This window comes from Gasterosteus aculeatus, chromosome Y (genome assembly GCF_964276395.1).
Source record: "Gasterosteus aculeatus chromosome Y, fGasAcu3.hap1.1, whole genome shotgun sequence".
NCBI lineage: Eukaryota > Metazoa > Chordata > Actinopteri > Perciformes > Gasterosteidae > Gasterosteus > Gasterosteus aculeatus.
In genome coordinates, this window is record NC_135709.1 from 14,849,556 (window position 1) to 14,872,071 (window position 22,516).

At 42.5% G+C, this 22,516-nt stretch overlaps 1 long non-coding RNA gene across 3 annotated transcripts; it reads left to right on the forward strand.

Moving 5' to 3' along the window:
- The first annotated feature begins 288 nt into the window (after positions 1-288).
- On the forward strand, positions 289-21,914 carry LOC120812793 (uncharacterized). Of its 3 annotated transcripts, none has more exons than XR_013455137.1 (3): positions 289-665; positions 16,903-18,305; positions 18,448-21,914. It is a non-coding gene; the product is annotated as an uncharacterized LOC120812793 (long non-coding RNA). The 3 variants fall into 3 exon arrangements; XR_013455138.1 differs by lacking the exon at positions 289-665 and having other exon boundaries at positions 2,985-17,888; positions 18,135-18,305; XR_005710732.2 differs by lacking the exon at positions 289-665 and having other exon boundaries at positions 2,985-18,305.
- The last annotated feature ends 602 nt before the right edge of the window (positions 21,915-22,516 follow it).

A 22,516-nucleotide genomic window follows, 5' to 3' on the forward strand; every position in this document is an offset into this window, starting at 1 on the left:
CACTGAACCGTGGGCATAACATTGACTCTTTACACAAAGCCGATGAAGTCCAATTTTGTGTGAGCCGTGTGGACAAAATGCTCTATCTCGTTTTTAAATCTCAACTACGTTTAAGGTGTAAAATAGCACCGTATGTGGGAGTACGAGTACAAGACGTAATTTCAACGTTGAAATATGGTTGAAATCGGGTTGAAATGAGGTCTGAACGTCTAAGACCTCATTTCAACGTCTTTTCAACCGGCTAAAATGGGATAAAACATCAACGTGCGAGAAAACGTTAATTTGTTGATAAATGTGTCATGTTGTAACGTAAGGTTGAAAGATAGACGATATTAACGTTAAGATTTTCATAATAATTAATGAACTGGTCGGCGAAATTTGGTCTACGCGAAGACGTAATTTCAACGTATTTAATATTTCACTTAAAACTTCATAAATATGAAACTACGGAATGCGTGCTGTTAATAAGATGCGTTTAAGACATAATAATGCGGGCAGGTTCAAACATTACTTGTAAACACGTGACTCCGCTCACATCTGTAACGCGCATGCGCGAGTTCTTAGACGCCTGCAGAGCTCCGAGCGGACGCAGCACGAGGCGAAGTTACGGCAGCAGAGGGACATGAACGGGCTGATAGAACCACGACTACCGGCTCCACTGCTCTGTAAGTACGCGAGTGTTTGGATGAAGCACACATGGAACTATAACCGGGTGTTTTACTTCTGCTGCCCACCCGATACGGGATAGACGGCCCTTTTTGTTAAGCTAGTTAGCGTTAGCGCAGGTAGTTTGCTAGTTAGCATGCTAGCTTGGAGCATGCTAGCGTTCAGCATGATGACCTGGACCAAAAGCAAACATCCCAGAATATTTTTCGTGTGTTTGGTGTTGCTAATGCGTTAGCTTGTTGCTGTACCCATAAATATTATTGCATTTCACATTGAAATACGTTTGTAAAGCAATGGGGGCTAAATACAGATTGCAAGGGTGAAGGGCTGAATTCAACAAGTTGTGCTCTGTAAACAAGAGGGACAACACATTGTAAGTTACTGCGTGCTTAAAACATGATACTGTGTAATATACCTGGAAAGGTTACTCCAGAAATGCCATAAGTTGCAGAAGAATTGTTATCTTGTTTATAATGTAATAAGTAAACAATCTATAAATGAGGGTTCTAACACACCTGCTGCTGTTATAATTAGTTTATTACTGTCATCATAAACCCAAATGACCAACTTTGCCTTTGCCAAACACAGAATTGTTGTTTCTGCACTTTTAATTCCATAGTTTATTTCCCTGGAATATATATTTTATTTCTGTATTGTTTTTAATTAGAAAAATTGTTGTTATATGTATAGTGTTATATTTATAATAAATACAAATGAATAAAATAATGTGTTTGTCCTTGTTAAGGGCTGTTAACAAGACAACTGTGACTAAGTATGTAACTTGTAGGTTTCCAGTGAGCAATTCAGACCACATTTCAACCAGCGAGCATTTCAACGTTGAAAAAACGTTTAAAAGACGTCTATGGCCCGACGTTGAAAACACGTTGCAAAATGGTTTAAAAGTTGTGTCAACGTCTATTCGTAGACGTTGAAAAGACGTTCGCGTATAGACCCGTTTTCAACGTGATTTATAATATCGGTGGTAAACTTACAAATGAGGACGTAGTTTCTTTTTAAACCTCTAAAATAATGATATAGCACACAATAGAGGACGAACTTACCGTATTAAAAATCACGTTGAAATGTGGTCTAAACATAGACGTCTTTTCAACGTCTACAAATAGAAGTTGAAACAACATTCACTTTTAAACCATTTTGCAACGTCTTTTCAACGTCGGGCATAGACGTCTTTTAAACGTCTTTTCAACCAAAAAATGCTCACTGGGCAGAAGTTCCATATTTTTTTAACCAGATTCTGTTCTTCATCACGTGCATCTTCAACATCCTCTGCTCGCATTAAAGCTCATGCAGAAAAGGCTGCTCTCATGGAACGGGTCGCTGCTCTGCAGAAAATGCATGACCCTGAGGAAGAACAACTGAAAAGGAAGAAAGAACAACTGGAACTAGAGACTGAACTGGCAGTAACCAATGCAAAAATCAATGTATTTCAACCAAGAAATAGCTCAAGAGTGTCAGACGGGATGAACTCTTATTTGGAAAAAGGAACTGTTGAAAGGAAAAGGTCAGTCAAAGAGAATCCACATGCAAACACCTATTTTCCCGATCAAGTGCAACAAAGACTGAATGTGCGGACGGGAACAGAATCTTCTTCCCAGCAACAGGTTGTTCAGCCAAAGGAAAGCGCTGATGGACCATCTGTTAGAGCTCAGGATATGACTCCTCTAACACAACCTGGATATAATGATCATAATCAAGGTGATATCTATCACATCATTCAGAAGCAAAGTGACATAACCACTCTTCTAGCTCAACACAATCTCTCTTCTACTTTACCACCAAGAGACATTCCCGTTTATGATGGTGATCCCTTGCAATATGGAGTTTTCATCAGGGCATTCGAGAGAGGAGTGGAAAGAAAGACTGATGACTACAGTGACTGCCTGCATTTCCTAGAGCAATATACCAGAGGGTATCCAAAGGATTTAGTCCACAGCTGTCAACATTTGTCTTCGGCTGAGGACTATAAAAGAGCAAAAGAGCTGCTTAACGAACATTTTGGTAGCGAACATAAGATTGCTACAGCATACATGGACAAAGCATTTGCCTGGCCAGCGATCAAGCCAGAGGACGTGAAAGCATTGCAAGCGTTTTCATTATTTCTGAGAGGTTGTTGCAATGCAATGGAACAGCTCACCTATATGGAGGAGTTGAACGTCTCTTCCAGTATGAAGACCATTCTTCTGAAACTGCCTTACAAGCTCAGAGACAAGTGGAGGAATAGGGCATGTCAGTAGTAATAAAGTAATAAATAAAGCAGCTTTTGGGGGGTATGAGGGGGGGGGCGTGTAGACGCGCAAGGGGGCGTGTACAGGAAGTGGGCGTAACCGCCGCCATTTTGCGGTCATGCCCGGAAATCCGTCATTTTACGAGTGGAAACGGAAATACGTCATTTTGGGGCGTGATTTGTAGGGGGGCGTGCACTGTTTCAGCATAAATACGCCATTTTGACGATGACGTGCAGGGTTTTGTTTGGAAATTCGCCATTTCAGGGTGTGTTTTATGCGATGGACGTTAGTTTTGACCGGAAACACGTCACTGTAGGAGGGGTTTCATCATATATATAGATGTGTTATTCGCCTCCACCACAAACGCACTCATTTTGAGTGTGTGACGCCGTCACTATCTAGTGTTAACGAATACCTACTGGCGCAAGACGTGTACACATTACACGCCAAGGCAGCCGTACATTTCCCGAGGAATAGGGTTTTGGTCAGCGGCATTGACAAACAGTTTCAGGCTGATCTAGTTGATATGGGTGAATATGCTGAGGAAAATGATACTGTGCGGTATTTGCTGACGTGTATCGATGTATTTCCCAAATATGCGTGGGTTAGATGTCTTTCTAACAAATCTGGCCTCACAGTCACAAAAGCCTTTAAAGACATTCTGAGTGACGGACGCATACCTGTGAAACTTCAAACAGATGAAGGTACAGAGTTTTATAACAAAGACTTTCAGCGGTTAATGTCACAGTATAAAATTACGCATTTTTCAACATCGAATGAGACCAAGGCCAGCGTGGTGGAGCGCTTTAACAGGACTTTTAAAACCCGCATGTGGAGATATTTAACATCCGTTAATTCTTGAAGACATGTGGATGTAGTACAGGAGCTTGTCGAGGTCTATAATAACTCACACCACAGGTCCATAAAGATGCAGCCATCAACGGTCAATAAAGACAATGAGAAGACGGTCTTCATATAACTGTACAAGTTGTACCCTCAGAAGACAGTATGCTTTAAATTTAACAAGGGCGACACCGTGAGAATATCAAAACTCCGCGGTGGGTTTAGGAAGGGTTATAAACAAACATTCACCGATGAGCATTTTACAATATCAAGGTGTATAGCCAGAGATCCTCCGGTTTATAAACTAACTGATTGTGCAGGGGAATTGTTGAAAGGAACGTTTTACGAACCGGAGTTACAAAAAGTAATTATAGGTAAAAACAAGGTGTTTAAAATAGAAAAAATTATGGATAGAAAAATCTCCAGAGGCAAGAAGCAGGTCTTCGTGAAATGGTTGGGGTGTCCCGAGAAGTTTAACGCCTGGGTCTCAGAAAAAGACATAACGGATGCTTGATAAAAGACACATGCCTGCATCTTGAGAGTTCACTCTTAAACCGTCCACCATAGCACACGGTACGATGACCCAGAATGGTTTTTATGTTACACTACCTAGTAACGCGTCGGCTCAGGTTTATCCTAAAAATCAGATATGGAACTACAGGACAAAATTAGCCAAGGCCATTGTTCTGAGCGAACCACATGAGGTGGGGTTGGTAGAATTCCAGTATCCGAGAGTGTGGTACAGTTTTCCGAAAACAGATGCGGTTGTAAAAGTGTACAATGGTAAAAACAGGGTTAAATCAGCCTTTACTGTAGACACTGGGGTTTATGAGTCTATACAGGCTATTGTTAAAGCGTTTAATGAGCGAATCAGCATTAACACGCAGCTGGAGGGGGTATCTATGCATTATAGTAGTGTTAAAAACCGCGTATACCTTCTGGGGTCAACAGAGGATTCAACTATAACCTTTGTAGGACGGCTCGCGACAATATTGGGTTTTAAAGATGGGGAGGCTTTTCCCCTACCGACTACTGACAGATCCTATACCACCCCCTATCCCGCCGATATACACGCAGGTTGTTACACATTATACATATATGGCAATATTGTTGACTATCAATTATTGGGGGACAGCCATGTACCTCTTCTAAGATGTATAAATGTGGCGGACGAACAACGGCGCATACCCACTCTGACTTACGACAGGCCGCAATACACATCTCTCTCCAAAAACGTTATTGATGATATTGAGATATCCATAAAAAACGATCAGAATGGATACATAACCTTTTTATACGGAAAGGTCAAGGGAAGCTACATTTCAGACCTATAAAACAGCGTTTCTAAAAAGAAGAAAACAAGTGGAAGATGAGGAATAGCCACTACACACACGATGACGGCCGATATATGGCATATTATGTGAACCAAGCCGGCGGAGAACTACCGGGATTTATAGGATCTCAGACACAATATGCCAATGGTTTGGGGGGTATATTTCGGGGGCTGCTCAGGATGGCCCTTCCTCTTTTAAAACGGGGATTCAGCCTGGCTAAACCACATTTGAAAACAGCCGCTACTAACATCATCGGAGACGTTGTATCAAATATAGCCAAAGGACAGTTCTCTGGGGCTCAACAACAACAAGAGCAGGAGCAGGGTCACGGCATGCTAATACACACCCGCAGGGCTTTGAAAAGACCCCCCACAGGCAGGGGAGGTGCGGGGCCAGGGACCAAAAAAAGTAAAAGGGATGTTAGGAACAAGACAGGAGTCAAAAAGAAATCTGGCACAGCCCGAAGAGGTTCTCAGATAAAACGCGCCCGGATTTTGGCTTAAGACATATTAAGACATATTTTAGAGGTAGAAACTATGGCGCTCATCCATAATCAGTCGGCGGAGTGTGTCAAGTCTGAACTGGATCTCTTTACTGTTCCTTATACACAAACGTCCATAGAGAAATATTCCTTCATCGAGATCCCGCCAGTCTCATCCATTACAGACAGAGGCCCTTTGGAGTTTCATATTTCGGCCAGCGGTGAAGATTACCTGGATCTGAACAACACCTTTCTGTATATGCGTGTAAAGATAACTAACGGGGCTGGTGGCTGGGGCAGCTGATGCTGATGTCGCTTCATAAATTACCCCGGATGTACCTTATTCTCCCAGGGATAGGCTCATTTCACAATCTTCAAACACCTACTCATACCGAGGCATAATCGAATGTTTGATTAATTACGGGAAAGACACCTTGGAGACGCAGTTTAGTACAGCTCTGTTTAGTAAAGACACCGCGCAGCATATGGACGAGACGTCTATAGAAGGGGACAACGAGGGGCTGGCCGCGCGAGGAGGACACACCGTTGAAAGCCGTATAGTGGAGTTAATTGTACCAATACATGCCGATTTGTTTTTTCAAGAGAAGCTGTTGCTTAACGGCGTTGATATTTCCCTGAAATGTATACGGTCAAAAGACGAATTCTCTCTGATGACGGCTGCAGCGGCTCAATACAAGGTCAAGATAGTCGCCGCTAGTGTATTTGTAAAAAAGGTCTCCGTAGCTCCGACGGTCCGACTGGCGCACAGCAGGGCTCTTCAACACACAAACGCCAAGTATGCCATCGACAGAGTAGCGCTGAAAACATTCTCCATTCCGGCGAGGACCCGAGTCTGCAACCAGGAGAATCTATTCATGGGACAGATCCCTAAATTTATTGTTTTAGGGTTTGTTGACAACGAAGGATACACGGTGTTAAGAGTGTATGGATGCATGTAACTGTAACTGTTTCCTGATTCCTGAGTCATGTGATATTGAGAGCACCACTTCCATATAAGGGCAGTGTCCCCGCCCCTTTTCTCTATGTGTAACCGTCTCTCCCGTGAGCGGGCAGTTTAGCATGTCGTGCCTGCATTAAACAATGCCACGAGTTAAATGGCTGAAGAGATAAACGTCTGGACGTCCGTTCATTCTCTGGTGTCATTGTTCCGCCGCGCAGGTAGGCCAAAGGAGTAAGCCTACCTATCAACACACGGGTAGTTATACACGGAATCCCTTCAATTTCCAACACTATGACACCGAGTTTTTAAGCATTTACGCTGATGGCCACGCATATCCAGCGAGACCGCTACAGCCACTCTTCCAGAGCGGCCAGTACGTGAGAGAATATTACCACATGATTCAAACAGGTCGACATTTAAAAGACAGATCGCTGGCTGTAACACGGGGTGACTTAGGTCACGGTTACTCGCTGTTCTTTTTTAATCTGGAGCCTGACGACGGGCAGTCGGGGAACGTGTCACTAATCAAGACGGGGAATGTGCGCCTGGAGGTCCGCTTCAGAACAGCCCTTCCTCGTACCATAAATCTCATTTGTTATTCTGTTTTTGACTCCGTTATCGAGATATCAAACCAACGCCAAGTCTTGGTGGATAACTTTTAAACACCATGAACACCATAGAGCTGACGAGTATTGTTCGAAAACGGGTTGTTAGGGGGGTCGATTTTATGGGCGTGTTAGCGTGTGACCAGCTGCCTATGAAGGCTTTGCGCAAGTATCCGGTGATGACTAAATACGCACCCGTCAAGCAGCCCCGGAGAGCATTGGTTGGCGATTTATATCACAAAATACAAGCATAGCTATTTCTTTGACAGTTTTGGAAACCCTCCTGATTATGAACAGTTTCCAAAAGAAATTGTTAATTTTCTCAATTATAACTGTACGGCTATGTCTTATTCTAGGAAACAGGTTCAAAATAATTTTACTACAACCTGTTGTCAACATTGTGTGTTTTTTCTATGTTATATACAAAAAGGCTGGTCTTATTCACAAGTTTTAAGTTTGTACGGACCTAATCTAGTCAATAATGATGCGATGGTCTGTCGTTTTGTTAACAAAATCCAACCCTCTGGGTGTTGTGAGGATGCTTTTACGTGTGTACAATGTGTGATCTAATGATAAACTTCAGCAGTGAAAACCAATTTTATTTTTCCATCCATAAAGAACAGACTAACAGATAATACACAAGCATTACAAACACTTGTAGAAAGTTTAAAAAAAATAATAATAATAATACACAACCATTACAAATATTGTGTCATAAAAAAAAGAAGTAATATGCATCCAGTACAAGCTTAAAAATAATAATAAAAAGACATGTGTCACCCAGTAATAGCACAACACATCATAAAAATCTTCCCACAAATCATCACTCCTAAAAAATGTAGTCTTTAGGGATTTCGGTGTCTTAAAGGGGGTGCTGTCTATAGATCGGCTGGTCCTAGTTTTTGTTTTGAATGACCCCGAAACATTAAAACCCCCGTCATAAACTGCATCACCCCCCCTTATATTCAGCAATAGACCTTCGAACCTGCATGTTGGGGATAGCAGATAGGGGGATATTTAAATCTGGTAGTGTTTTTAAAAATATCTTCACCACCATCACCAGATCATACAGATGTGTGCCTTTGATCGTTTGATTGTTGACAACGATCTCCCCACGGTCCGTCCAGGCTATGCCGTTTTTTGGGTATGTGCCTGATCACATTGCCTAAAATCACATCTTTTCCTGGTACGTCGTCTGCTGAAACGACAGGATTTGAGACCGAGTCCCTTTCACCGGAGGGTAGTGGTAAAGGCAACGCCCCCTTCTCACGCTCTCCCTGTCTCACCACAGCCAAGTATCTTTGTAAAATATCGGAATATTTTTTGGCTTTTTCGTACATGTCTGTATCAGGTTGATTCAACACGTCAATCATAGCTCTATCAAGCTCATTTTGCACCGCCTGTCTTATAGACCCTCGTTGATCCTGCTGATGATGCTGAGGTAAAGCTGAGGCTGCTGCTTTACTATGCCAATCTGATGCTGGGGGACCAGAAACATTTTTGGGGTGTGCTCCATTTTTACCCCCGCCTATTGACAAGACTAATTATAAACAGAATAGCAGCTCCTAATAACGGTAATAAAAAGCCCCCCGACTGGTTGAGGGTCTTTTTCTTTTTCTTTCTTCTTGGTCCGTTTAACTTTTTTATCCGCCACCAGTCGGATAATCTTCTTCTTCTTCTTTAAGAGGGCGAATTGTTTGTCGGTCAAAGGAATGTTACCTCTCAATACATTGAGTGCGATCTCACACAGAGAGTCGATAAAATCCGTGCTTGCATTATTAACAATGACACGCCGCACACGACGCATAGATTTATATATCAACTCCAACAATGACAAATTCCTCTGCATGCGTGATGACATTTTAGCATTATTAACGCCTGTTTGTTTTTTTGGGAATATACACAACCTGTTGTTCCGATAGCAAAGCCGTTCTGAGTCTTAAATGTTCGGGGGTCAAAGCTTTATAATCTATAAGAAGATACCCATGTGATTGTTGGGTCGCATCATTAAAGGCCTCTAAAAAATATTTAGTATTACCCAGAAACATCTGTCTGGCCAGTAGTGTGATTTGATATTTATCCCTAGGGTTTTTAAACAGAATGAGATAGTTGGTGTTTAAACTAATAGTGCAACTAGATTTATGATTGATGTCCTTGACAAAAAAAGTCTTTCCACAGTTTGACGGCCCACTCGCTACCAAACTAAAAGGGTGTTGTAGTCGTGCATCAAATCCATGATCGCTGTTAGTATCCATAAGGAAGGGTTGTATAGTCAGACAACACCCTCCGCTTATTGTACACCACTCTGACTTGCTTTAAAACTGTCTCGTTTTTAAGATGGAACTTCTTTTTATCACGCCTGATAGTTTCAGACACAGTGGTCAAAGTGTGTGTGTTGTGATTGGTTACATGAGCCTGTACGAGACCAATCAGTGACTGTGGGGTGACGACGGAGGCGTTTCTAGCGTTTAATGTGACGCCTTTACATTTGACATTTGGCGTCTGCATGTCGCCACTGTACCAAAGACACGTCATCTGAGATAAAACAGAATTGTCGCACATCAAAGTGGTCACTAAACATCAATTGTGTGAACCGAGCCGGATCTGTGATCAGCTCGCATGCAGGCATATTATTGCGCATACTAAAACGGCCCCACAAAGAGTTTAAGAGGAGTTTGTTGCAGCTTCTCATGGCTTTGTTGACCCTGATTTTGTCAGGGTTTAATTGAATGCCTTCCTTTTCAAAATAGTCTTTGACATATTTCTCCTTGTCGTCAGGGGTTTTGACATGGCCAGGGTAGCCTGACGCTTCCTGTTTACACTTCATGAATGTCTTCGCTGAACAATGTGTCTGTTTTGTTGGGGAAATGCCAAACTTCATCAATGGACACAATCCTGTTTCCCTTTTTCACAGCCTTCTGCAGTTCAATTGACACGCCAGCAGTCTGTCTCTGTCGGCGTGAGTGCACTCGCCAATCTGATTGAAATCCTCAGCACATTTGCCACACAAGGGGAACATGAGTTTGTCATGACATCTGTATGGTAGGACCGGGTGAAACAGCCCTCTGGGTGGTAGCACTGTGCACTTTATGAGTCCAAAATACTTGTCAATAGACTCAAAATCCTTCAGGATAACCTGAGGATGTCCAACTGGATACTGCTTTTTAGCCTGAACCGTTGGATAAAGACTGGTGAAGTCCTTGTACCAGATTTTTTCTTCAGCACCGATCTTGCGGTACAGCTTCATAGCGTTTGTACGTCCCCCAAAGAGGGCCTTTCTAGGCTCTAGACGCTCACGCTTTTTGTAAGTAGCCATAAAAGCCTGTACAGCCCCGCTCGTCCGTTTTAACGCAGACCACTCACACTCCCACATCACTACAACTCACAGCCCGTGTTGTTTTTGTAGAGAATATATTTTGTCCGTGAACACCCTGTATTGTCTACCGTAGGTGATTTTTGTAACAGGGTTCATGTCGCTCTGGACGTGGCATTTGACACATCCGTGGAAAAAACATTCAGCAAATTCACAGCAAGTGTTTGCTACAGAATTATAGCCATCCACATAGAACGGCTCAAAAAGCTGTTCACCGTGATTGAGAGCATGTTTAATCTCGATATTCTCTGTGAGGGCCACATATTCAAGCCATTGCATCGATACATCAGAATACGCCTTATTCTGAGCAGTGTATGCCCCCTCAAACGTCAGAGCAACTTTGGGAGAAACAGGGTTTTGAACACCCCCATGCAGCTGGATGCTAGGGTGGTAAATGAGAAGGGGTCAAGCTCCGTGCACTCTATGAATGTCTCACGATAGATGCTGCAGGCTTTTCGCAACACTTCTACATCGTTAACACAGTAGCGTCCGATTTCTTTTTGGAAGTCAAATGTTCCTCCTGAAACGGTATTATACCATTCCATGAATGTCGCCTTATCGCTATCACTCATATCATCAAAGCCGTAGTAGGACGGATCAGGATATTTACCGACATAATACTCATGCTCCCGGGTGTTGAACTTGTGGGGAAAATAGCCTTTCTCGACATCACTGAACCCTAAGGCAGCGGGGGTTTTTGACCATCGCATGGGCAGGAAACTGAATGAGTCAATCCATCTCTGCCGGTATGAAATGTCATACATCAGTATTACCCTACTCCCTCTCATGGTGACTTGCGGAGTGATCTTTTGTTTTACAAACAGAATATAGTTGTCAAAGCCGGATGCGTTGTGGGCAATAAACGTGTAGCCTTTGTATCTTGGTCTTCTGTAATACTTCACAAAGGTGTCCACACAATTCAAAGTACTGAAACAAAACTTTTTTCCCTCTAAATCCATAGCACATACATAATTTGCCTTGTGTTTTCCTTTATGAAACCTTGTCTCAAAGTCAAATAATATGTAGGTTGTTTGCGGCTCTTTCTTTTCAAGAGGCTGAATAAAACACTCATGTTTATCTTTGCTCTTCATCTGTTGCTCACCACAGTGGGCGCAGACTTTTGGAGCGCATTTGTGCGCTTTTTGTCCTGCTTTGTATGTTTTTCCACATGTATTTCATAGCCCCACAGGGGATGAGGGCATGGACGCTTTCTGGACGCTTGTGCTGATCAAAACAATATTTCGACTTATATATGCGTTTACAATCACCGCATTTCTGTGTTTTAACCACATGTGTACGACACTCTAATGTAAAACACACTTTACACAGATGTTCACAGCTGTGGTATAGTCGATGGTCATAGGTTTGGTCGCAATACCGGCATTCTTGTTTTGCCCCAAAAAAGCCTTGCTGGTTTTCAATCAGGTGATAATAGTCATTGTGTAGATATAACCAGACTGTCCGGGGATGAGGCGCATCGTGTGTTTGGAAACACTGAAGTCGTTTACGCCCTGCTGCATGGTGGAAGATTATGATTTTCACACCCAGATGTCTTTCAAAAGCATCTACATCTACGGAGAATGAGACCTTGTGCATTGGTCCAAAACCCAACAATCTATGTAGTTGAGTTGCAAATCTCACTTTATCTTGCAGGGACATGTCTGGATGATTAAAATGTGCTAAACCGAGCGAAAAGCACAGGTTATTATCAGTATTGACACTTCTTTGATAATATCGCATCATAGGGTACATCTGCTAATTTTAGATAGACCCCACCGTTTCTATTTTTAGCTACGGTGATCACTAATTCCAATTCATCATCCGTTATAGCCTCATCATTGCTCTGTATCACTTGTGCAATTTGCTCCATAAACAAGTCGAGAGTTGTACGACTCGTTTACACGTAGAACAGCTTGTATGTCACTAGCCAATGAAGGCCGCCGTAACAAAACGTTCAGCACACTACCAGCCGGAGAGGCCTCTACAGCTCTATCAATTACACCCGCCACTCTTTCTCTGACCATGTAGGGGATTTGCTCGAGGTCAGTAAGATCCACGTTTCTGAAATCAACCCTTTGTCTAAGCTCAAATGCATTGAATGAAGGCATCTCTCTCCTGGTGACTGTCTTCCCTCTATGCCTGAGGAGGTCTCACCCCCCCTAATTATCTCCCCTCCTCCTCCTGTTAGTGTATTATCATGCCCCCCTTCTGTTCGTGCCTGCTCCCCTGACCCTCCCTCTTGACACTTAGCAGGCCCCCCAACACCCTGTTCATGCTCCACATCTCCATTTGTCCCCATCTGATTCAGCCGGTCGTCACATATTTCTGCCGACACACACCCCACAGCCCCTGCATCATTTTCTGTGTACACAAGTGGTCCATCTGCATGATCCAACACATGGCTATTTGCGCCGGAGGTATTAAACCCAGGGTCTAGGACACTGACCAAGTCTGCATACCCGCTATCTAGATACGATGAATGTTGTTCTGTATAATGAATTCTGTCAACATCATGAAAAGCTTCTGCAGGGTATGCAGCAGCAGCAGCAGCAGCATCAACGCGCGATCTCTCCACCAGTGCTTGTAGGCTTTTAAGCTGTTCCTCTGTATTCTTTAACAGGACCCTATACCCATCATCATTATTATTATGGTTATCCCCTGATCGTTGTATATCACCCGCACCCCCTTTTCTGGGGGGGAGGCATACTACACGTCTGTATTGTTTATTTAGACACCACCCCTTATAGACACCATCCCTAGTAGATTACCTTGGATAAAATTTATTTGTAAGTAGAGCTATGATAGCTTCACTGGATGCATTCTGAGCTATCAGGTATTGTTTTATGGAGCTGCCGTTGGCGTCCTGTGTTTGTCTAGCCTCCTTTTGTTTCTTACATAGATCAGTTACTATCTCTTTTAATGCGGTGTTGGAACGACGCAGTTCACTGATTTCATTTATCAACTCTACATATAAGGTGTTAGCGGTGTCCCTCGGGTGCACAATCACAACCGTGGGTTCTGTGGTTATATCTGCTCTGTTTTGTTGAAATGGGGTTACACACTCTTCCGATGTTGCTTCTACTGTAGTACTCTCTTCTTCATAGTCACAGATCCCCTGCAGCATTTCCTCGTCAGTCAAGCATCCTGGATAGTTCCATGTGTCCTTTGTTGGTGTAGACAGGTCAAGCTGATCCCTGCTGTACAAGCATACATGGACAAAATATGTTATAAAACAATTGTATTCCTAATATATATATGGATGATGTAACATACCTTGTAGAAGGTGTCTCAGACTTGTCAACCGTATGTAGTTTTTTTTTTTCACTGGAGGGGCATACAGGTCTATTATTAAAAAATAAAAAATAAAAGTTCAACAACAATAATCAATAAAATACATACAAATATTTGATATTGTTCCAGTTACCTGCAACCCCCGTTTGATAACGACGATCAGTCTGTTTTTCCCAAGATGTCGATTCTTTCAAGTGAATTATAAAATCACCATGAATGATTCGTCAAATAATAAACATATAGAAATCTTATATCATACTTCCATTTCCCCTACCTGTGCCAGCTCCCTGGTTGGTGCACGTAGTCGTTGGTGGTAGACAACTGAGTGCAGCAACCTCCTTTTTCAGTTTTTCAAGACTCACATGTATAGGCGTCGAGCTGTCATCTATTTCTAAAAGGTGTAAATACCTATTAAAAATATCACGCCCCAAAATGACGTATTTCCGTTTCTACTCGTAAAATGACGCATTTCCGGGCATGACCGCAAAATGGCGGCGGTTACGCCCACTTCCTGTACACGCCCCCTTGCGCCTGCATGAGGTCAAAGGTCACATACACAAGGTCACTAGTTTCTCTGACTTGATAGACTTCATGGAGAGACAAGTGAAGATATTGTCGGATCCACTTTTTGGGAACATCCAGGATGCTAAGGCAACTACATCCGTCAAAACCGGCAACTGTCACAGCAAGAGAGGCCGAGACCAAGAGGAAGCAGTTTTGCAACTACTGCAACACCTGTGGAAATGCCAATACAAGAAAAAATGACAAGTGGAATGAAAAAAAGATGCACAGGGAAAAATCGACTTCTTAAAGAAAAGGGGAGTCTGTTTTGGCTGTTTGAAGGTAGGACACATGAGCAAAGACTGCGATAGTCGTTTGACTTGTGACATCTGCAACAAAAATCATCCTGAAATACAACATCCCAATACATCCTGAACAAAGAGACATAGGAAGGAAAACAGAATTGGATGGAAAATCAATTGGGAGCAATGCTGTTCTCTCACCTCATACATGTGGGCATATTGGGGCCGGTGAAGAAGCCTGTGTCTTCTCTATTGTTCCAGTACAAATAAAGACCCCCAAGGGAGACACTGTGTTGCAGACGTATGCGTTTTTGGACCATGGAAGCTCAGCCACCTTCTGCACAGAAAGCCTGATGAGAAGACTGAATTTAACAGGACAAAAGACTACTATTCTTTTGCGTACAATGAACCAAGTTAAACCTGTGACTAGTCGTCATATACCAGGTTTAGAGATATCAAGTCTGGACAAAACTGATTTCATACAACTGCCCAATGTATTTACACATAAGATCATGCCTGTTTCCAAGCTCAACATTCCCAGACAAGGAGACCTGATTCAATGGCCTTACTTGAAGGACGTCAAGATTCATGAAATAGATTCTGGCATTGACCTGCTCATAGGCACAAATGCTTCTAAGATATTGGAACCTTGGGAGGTGGTCAATAGCCAAGCCAATGGACCATACGCTGTGAGGACCCTATTGGGGTGGGTCATCTATGGTCCTTTGAAAGGAGACAACAGCTGGGATGAGAATGGCTGCCCTGCTGCTGCTGTCACACTGTCCATCGTGAACTTAGAGGAGCTACTGGTTAAACAATAATGGGAAACTTTGGTACATCCCACATCACAGAGCGTATCACCCGAGGAAAGGAACCTTGAGAGTGGTCTTCGACTGCGGCGCTGGCTTCAAGGGAACATCGCTCAATGAACAATTGCTACAGGGTCCAGATCTTACCAACTCACTTATAGGAGTACTCCTCAGATTCAGACAAGAGCCTGTTGCCCTGATGGCTGACATCAAAGCAATGTTTCACCAGGTCAAAGTGTCAGACAACCATATTGACTACTTGCGATTCCTATGGTGGCCTGATGGATGGATGAAAGGACACCTCTTTGGAGAAGTGTCATCGCCGAGTTGTGCAAATTTTGCACTAAGAAAGACCGTTGAAGATAACCAAACTCACTTTCCAGCAGAGGTTATGGACACCGTAAAAAACAACTTTTACGTAGATGATTGTTTGAAATCCATTTCCACAGAACAGGGCGCTGTTCTTATGGTAAGAGACCTGACCTCTCTCTGCCAGAAGGGAGGATTCATACTGTCCAAGTGGATCAGCAACAGCCGTAAGGTATTGGCCTCCATTCCACAAGAAAACAGAAACAAGGAAATAAAAGAGTTGGACTTGGACAAGGACAACCTGCCGACGGAAAGAGCACTAGGATTGCACTGGTGCGTTGAGACAGATGTGTTCACGTTCAGAATGACTGCACCCTCATGAGCATACACCAGACGCGGCATCCTGTCCGTGGTTGGCTCTGTATACGACCCTTTGGGATTCCTGGCGCCATTTGTTCTGCCAGCCAAACTGATTATGCAGGAACTCTGTAGAAAACACCTTGGATGAAAACATACCCCAAACCATTTCTCAACAATGGACACAATGGCTGACAGATCTAAACAACATGACAGTTAAAAGAGGACCGTTGCATGAAGCCCACAAACTTTGGTCAAATTGGACATGCACAGTTACACCACTTTTCAGACGCCAGCGAAAGTGGATACGGTACAGTTTCATATCTTCGACTGGAAAACAACGAAAAGGAGGTGCACGTTGCCTTCATGAATTTGTAAAAATGAATGATGAAGCAGTGGTCGACTCCACTGCACCACGAGGCTCCTAGTTAATGGGTAGAATACTGGAGACGAAAGCAGATGCACAAGGCCTTGTGCGTACCGTCCGACCGTCAGACAAAAACCAACATATTGGAAAGACCAATATATAAGATATGTCTGATTAAAGAAACTGAGATTTAGTAAGGCCTGGTGGTAAGGACCAGATACCACCAGGTGCCATGTTTTGGAGCCCCCGGCCCCAAAAATGACTACTTCAAAAAGGAAGACTCGAGAATCCCTGAAGAGGATTAATTGCCAACACATTCCCTTATTATTTTTTGGTAATTGGTATAAAAGACAATTAGGGGCCGGTGTGTAGGGGCCAATATGTGTTGTTGTTGTTGTTGTTGGCAAAGAATATTTTGTTTGTTAGACTGTATTTATATTGACACTTTTGACACTAGGTGGCGGTGATTAGGTGCACATGGGTGTACATAAGGGACGTAGGTGATAGGAAGCGAGGGCACAGGTAAGGGAGCACCAGACCACAAAGACAGACCACCATCAATAGGAGCATGTTCAACCGGTATGTTCATCTATTTATACAATTGCCTGCAACAAATTACAAACCTCAACCACAATCATCGCTGGATAATCTTTTGTGTGTCTCCGTCGAAACATCACTCCCACCTGTGCCTGATGGCAAAGAACAACAACGAGCCAGCAAAAGGGGCAGCAAACCCAAGATTGCCATTACATCGTCTATCGTTCAACCTTACGTTACAACATGACACATTTATCAACAAATTGACGTTTTCTAGCACGTTGATGTTTCATCCCATTTTTAGCCGGTTGAAAAGACGTTGAAATGAGGTCTTAGACGTTCAGACCTCATTTCAACCCGATTTCAACCATATTAAAAACGTTGAAATTACGTCTTGTGCTCACTGGGGAACGTCAAATAGAAGGAGTTTCAAAAAACTAGAATTCAAAAAACAACCAGCCAGTCACAATAGGCCCTTTTCACAATGACGTCAGATAAATTGTTGTGTGTTAAATTTTTATCAAAGCTAAATGTCAAACCATTTCCATATGCTGATGTGCTTTCATTCATTTTATTCCTGTGTGCATTTTTCAACAGTTTTCCATCCAATAAGCATGTCAGAGTCATCTTGTAGATGCTACTGTAGTGTTCCTTGTTGTTCAAACAACAAACATATATTTGCTTATTTAAGTTTCCACGATTTTCCAGTGGACGCTGAGATACGTGCATGTTGGGTTAGGGCAATCAAACGAGACGAGGGACCGAGTTTTAAAATCCTCCGTGGGAGCACTTACGTCTGTAGTCAGCACTTTGCCCCAGAAGACCTATGTACATCAGCCAGTGGACGAACCCGGATTAAAAAAGGAGCAACGCCATCTAGATTCCCCTGGAATGACTGGGGTAAAGGTAGGACACTATAAAGCCTGGTAGTACATATAAATAACAATAAATCATAATTCATTGCATTGTTTACAATTGTGCTTATATGAATTTTATACAGCCTATTGGTCCATATAAAAAAGTATAATAAATCACCCGGTTGCCATTTGTTATTATTGCATTTGTGGTAGTATTATACATTTTTTGAGACCTGAGAAATGATTGCTAAATATCCATAATGACATTTATGTGTATCTATTTCACATCTCACAGGAAGAGCCTCACAAGCTCGATAGTTAGTTTACCAGAGAACAAGGAAGCATTTTAGGGCTGCAGTCCTAGATGAACCTCAGGAGCTGCCTGTTCCAGGAGACATCACAGAGGAAGCACTGCCTGCGTGTGGAGTAGCAAAAGATCATGACTATGCCTACCGTCCTTCTCCTGGTAATCTTGGTAGTTGTAGTCTCTTTATTTTAGAAGAGCCAAGAATTACTGTCACGCTGACTAACAAATAACATCCAATAATGAAGACAAAGAAAAAACTAGTAGATGACTTAAAGGGTGTATGTTTTTTCTTGCTTTTAAGGTAAACTGGATGCTGCTGCGATGAGAATTCAGGAGTTGGAGTTTCAAGTTGTGTCACTTGAACTTGAAATCCAGCAGCTGACAATTAAGCAGCAGCAGCCTCTGATTTTCAAGTTCTGTGTCACAGATGAGGACATTCGTTACTACACTAAGTTTAGCTCAAAGGAGGTCTCACTGTGTTTTGGGAGTCAGTTTACCCTTCTGCTTCAGCTTGTCTACCGTTAGTCGCATCATCCTCACATGGACAAGCTACCTTTACCAGGTTCTTGGCTCTCTACCGTTGTGGATGACGAGAGAGCAATTGCAGGCCACAATGCCTGACAAGTTCAAGCTCTATTGCCCTCAGGTGAGAGTGATAATAGACTGCACCGAGATCTGTTGTGAAAAAGCATTTTCTCTCTTACTGCAGTCGGAAACGTTTTCCAACTATAAAAACCACACCACCTTTAAAGGTCTAATTGGCATTGCCCCATGTGGGGCTATCACATTGGTTTCAAAATTGTACACAGGCTCCATCTCTGATATAGAAATAACTCGGCAATCGCAGATCTTGCAGTTACTTCAACCAGAAGATGGAGTAATGGCTGACAAAGGGTTCCAAATTGAGAAGATGCTGTCACAGGTGGGGGCAACCCTCATCATCCCTCCACTGAAAAAATCTAATCAGCTCCGCACAGCGGACACACTGAAGACCCAGGCTATTGCCCGCTTGAGAATTTTAGTGGAGAGGGCGATACGCAGGGTGAAGGAGTACCACATTTGGGATGGGCTTGTTCCTCTTTCTATGGTAGGTTCAGTCAATCAGTTGTGGGCCATCTGTTGCCTACTCTCAAACTATCAGGGACCTCTTGATATCAAAGGGGACAAACCTGTCTGAAGTATTTCCTTTCTTGGGTGAGATTAATTCTTCAGTACTTTTAGGTGTTTGACACTATGTGTAGATATACTGTAAATATAAGTGCTTTGTAATATATTTTTAAATTTGCTACATTTTCTATGCTTTCAATGAACATAGGTTTTAGTATATTTTCATGGTTATTAATAAACAATGTTGTGAAGCATTCTGTAAAAAGGTTTTGCTGAGTAAAATGCATTTACACCTTAACCATTAAAAGAACAAGAATATTTTGCAAACTTGCCTTTTTTTATTTACATATTTGGTAATAGCATTTATGTGAGATGAAGGAAACTAATACAAAACTTTCATAGCAGCTCAAAGCTAAACAAGGTTGGAAGCAGTTCCTTGCAACTAAGACTGTAAAAACTAGAGTGATCACTGCTCGATAAGAAAAAGGTATTTACATACAATGCACTCTGACTTAAGTTGTAAATGGGAAAAGTATTTACAACAGGAATAACATGCATCAGATGTACATGGAACTATTTACATTTGAAAATTCTGTCTCAACGTAATAACACATCCAGGTAAATGTTGTGATAAAAATAATCCAGCTTCTGTCGCATTGAGTTGATGATCTCCTCATCCCTAAATATTCTTTCAACTTTGAAGTCAGTGTGAGTATCTGTTATAAAATCACACCACTGAAGTCCGCTTATGGACAGCTGGCCTTGAACCTGATGGTAAAATTTGTGGCTTTTCTTAAGGCAGGCCTGGCCTCGAACTATGATCAGGTGTTTAACTTGAGAAACATCTTCAACATCACAACTCTTTACCTCTGCCAACCCAAATGGTGGTGTTTCTCTGGGGTTGAAGACTTTAGCATCAGGGCTGGCTGCAAGGTGAGGAGCATCAGGGTGGATGAGGACCCCACACTGCGTCACAGTGACGTCACATGAATCAGAATATTGCCTCAGTATGTCAGGCTCCAGTTCCAGCCCTCTTTTCATAGCTGCTGTCTGAGGAGTTCCTCTCAGAACGCGAACAGCTACGGATTTTGCAGTTGACTCTCCACGGACATGACAAATCTCACCAAATCTGCTGGTTGTAAGTCGGGGTTTGCGTACCTGGGTCCACAGCGGGCATTCTGACTGCAGTCGTGTTTCTGCTTCAATAGAAGCAGAGATCTCTCTTGACACCTTAAGGCTTTCTAAGTGCCATTGTTGCTTGTAGTTAGACTCAAATTGTATGTGATATTTAAAATTATGACCTTCAACGGGCAACTGAGGAAATCCAGGGGTACCAGGGTGTTTAATAATGTCTCTACTTATCTCAGGAGGGCACTAGTAAGAGAGCAAAGACCCAAATGGCACAGGGCCAAATTTAGAGTCCACAAAATTAAGGGCCTCAAGCCCGTGGAGCAATTTACAAATGCCTGGTTGTGGGCGTTTGTCTCGCAGTTTCTCAACACTGGCAATGATATGAGGATCTGTCAAAAAAGTGAGATGTTAAGTAAAATGTACATATCATTCTAACCTGACCTTTCATATTGTAGCAGACATCAACACATATCACCTCTATTAATAAAGATGAAAATGTTTAGAGCTGCCCCAAACCCTACATACTAAGAGATGTTCATAATTTGCAGAAGATATCAACTGAAAGTTTAAAAGGAAAATATACTAATCGTTGTTCTGTTATACATTAAAATATTTGGAAAGGTGTTCATTCAGACTTACCACCATAGGTTCTGTACAGTGTACATTTCACACCAGTTCGGGCATGATCCTTGGACTTCGGTACTGGTTTACACACTACCATGTCATTTGTTGCCTCAGGAGCAATTCCCTGAAATATATTGATGATAAATTATTAATTGACAAAGTCATTACAAAATTCTAGTCCAACATCATTAAATGTAATGAATGTTAAAATATAACATGTGTCCTAGGCCAGTGCCAGGTCTGCAGGGAGCTGGTGCATAACAGTGGCAATGGTACTGTTGTGTTCAAAAATGAAGAAACGCCGGACGGACCGAGGTCATCGCTGATCGAAAGGTTAAAATCAAATGTCAAATAAAGGAGATGGCGTTGTGGTAAAAAGAACATCTCAGCTGAGGAGCCGCTGGTCTCAGCGACCAACAGGCCCCAGGTCAGTCCTTTGACCATCCCTAGTGCCCGTCTGTCGCCTCTGTTGGGGGAAAATTGTTGAGCCTGCGTGTGGTGAGGCTCTCAGGAATGTTACCTTTGATGTGAGCCGGTGGGAGATAAGACACAGATGAAAACATGCGTGCCCTGACTGACCTTTTAGATGTTGTTGATTGTCTGGGTCCATAAAGGGAGGGTCACAGGGTCACCCCTACATCATCTGCTACTTTTCCCACATTCCTCTTGAGGGGTGGGCTGTCCTGTCCTGAGGCAGCACAAACCCCCCTAAGTGTATAAAACCTCCTGTTCTCCTCTTTGACATTGTCAGATCTTCCTGCTCCTTTTGGGGGAAGGAACATCTGTCCCTTTTCAGCTGAATTGTAGTCACTTGACTCCTGTCTGTGCTTACGACTTGTGCTGATGATTTCTGTATTCTTTATCTTTTTCCTATATTCTAGTTAGTAATAAATACTTAATCACAAAGCAAGCTCAAGATACTTTTGATTTCTCACATGGGCTAAATCCACAAATTTCCACCACAGCCTCCACCAGTGAACTCGAGAACAATGGTTCCTACAGGTATTTATAACAATGCTTAAAGGTGTGAAAGTCAGTGTCCACACCTCTGGGAGTGGTCTTCTGGTGAGTTCAATGTAACTCGGATTTCGAATGATCCTTAGTCAATATCAGTTGTTGTGCAAGTATTACATGCATGCATTCCAGTTGATTACATTACATCAAATACAATCATAACTGCATTGGTATTATTCTATTACAGTTGCAGATTTACAGTGGTTTTACAATATTGTCATTACTTTATTGATTACACAGTTTCAGAATCATGGCTGTATTCTGGTGTACACTATATGTATTTTTATTAATTTTATGAACCGGGTCGTATATTTGTTTCTAATATCCTACAGTACAGTCTTGAAGCCCATGGTACAGTAGTGAGCACTTTGAAACAATAAGGCCAAAATGTGGTTGAACAGAGCTTTCCCAGCAGAGCAGGTACATGACATGCATTTCAGGACCACAGGAACCTCTTTAGCATGAAATGTAACCTGTTAAAAGAAACATGAAAA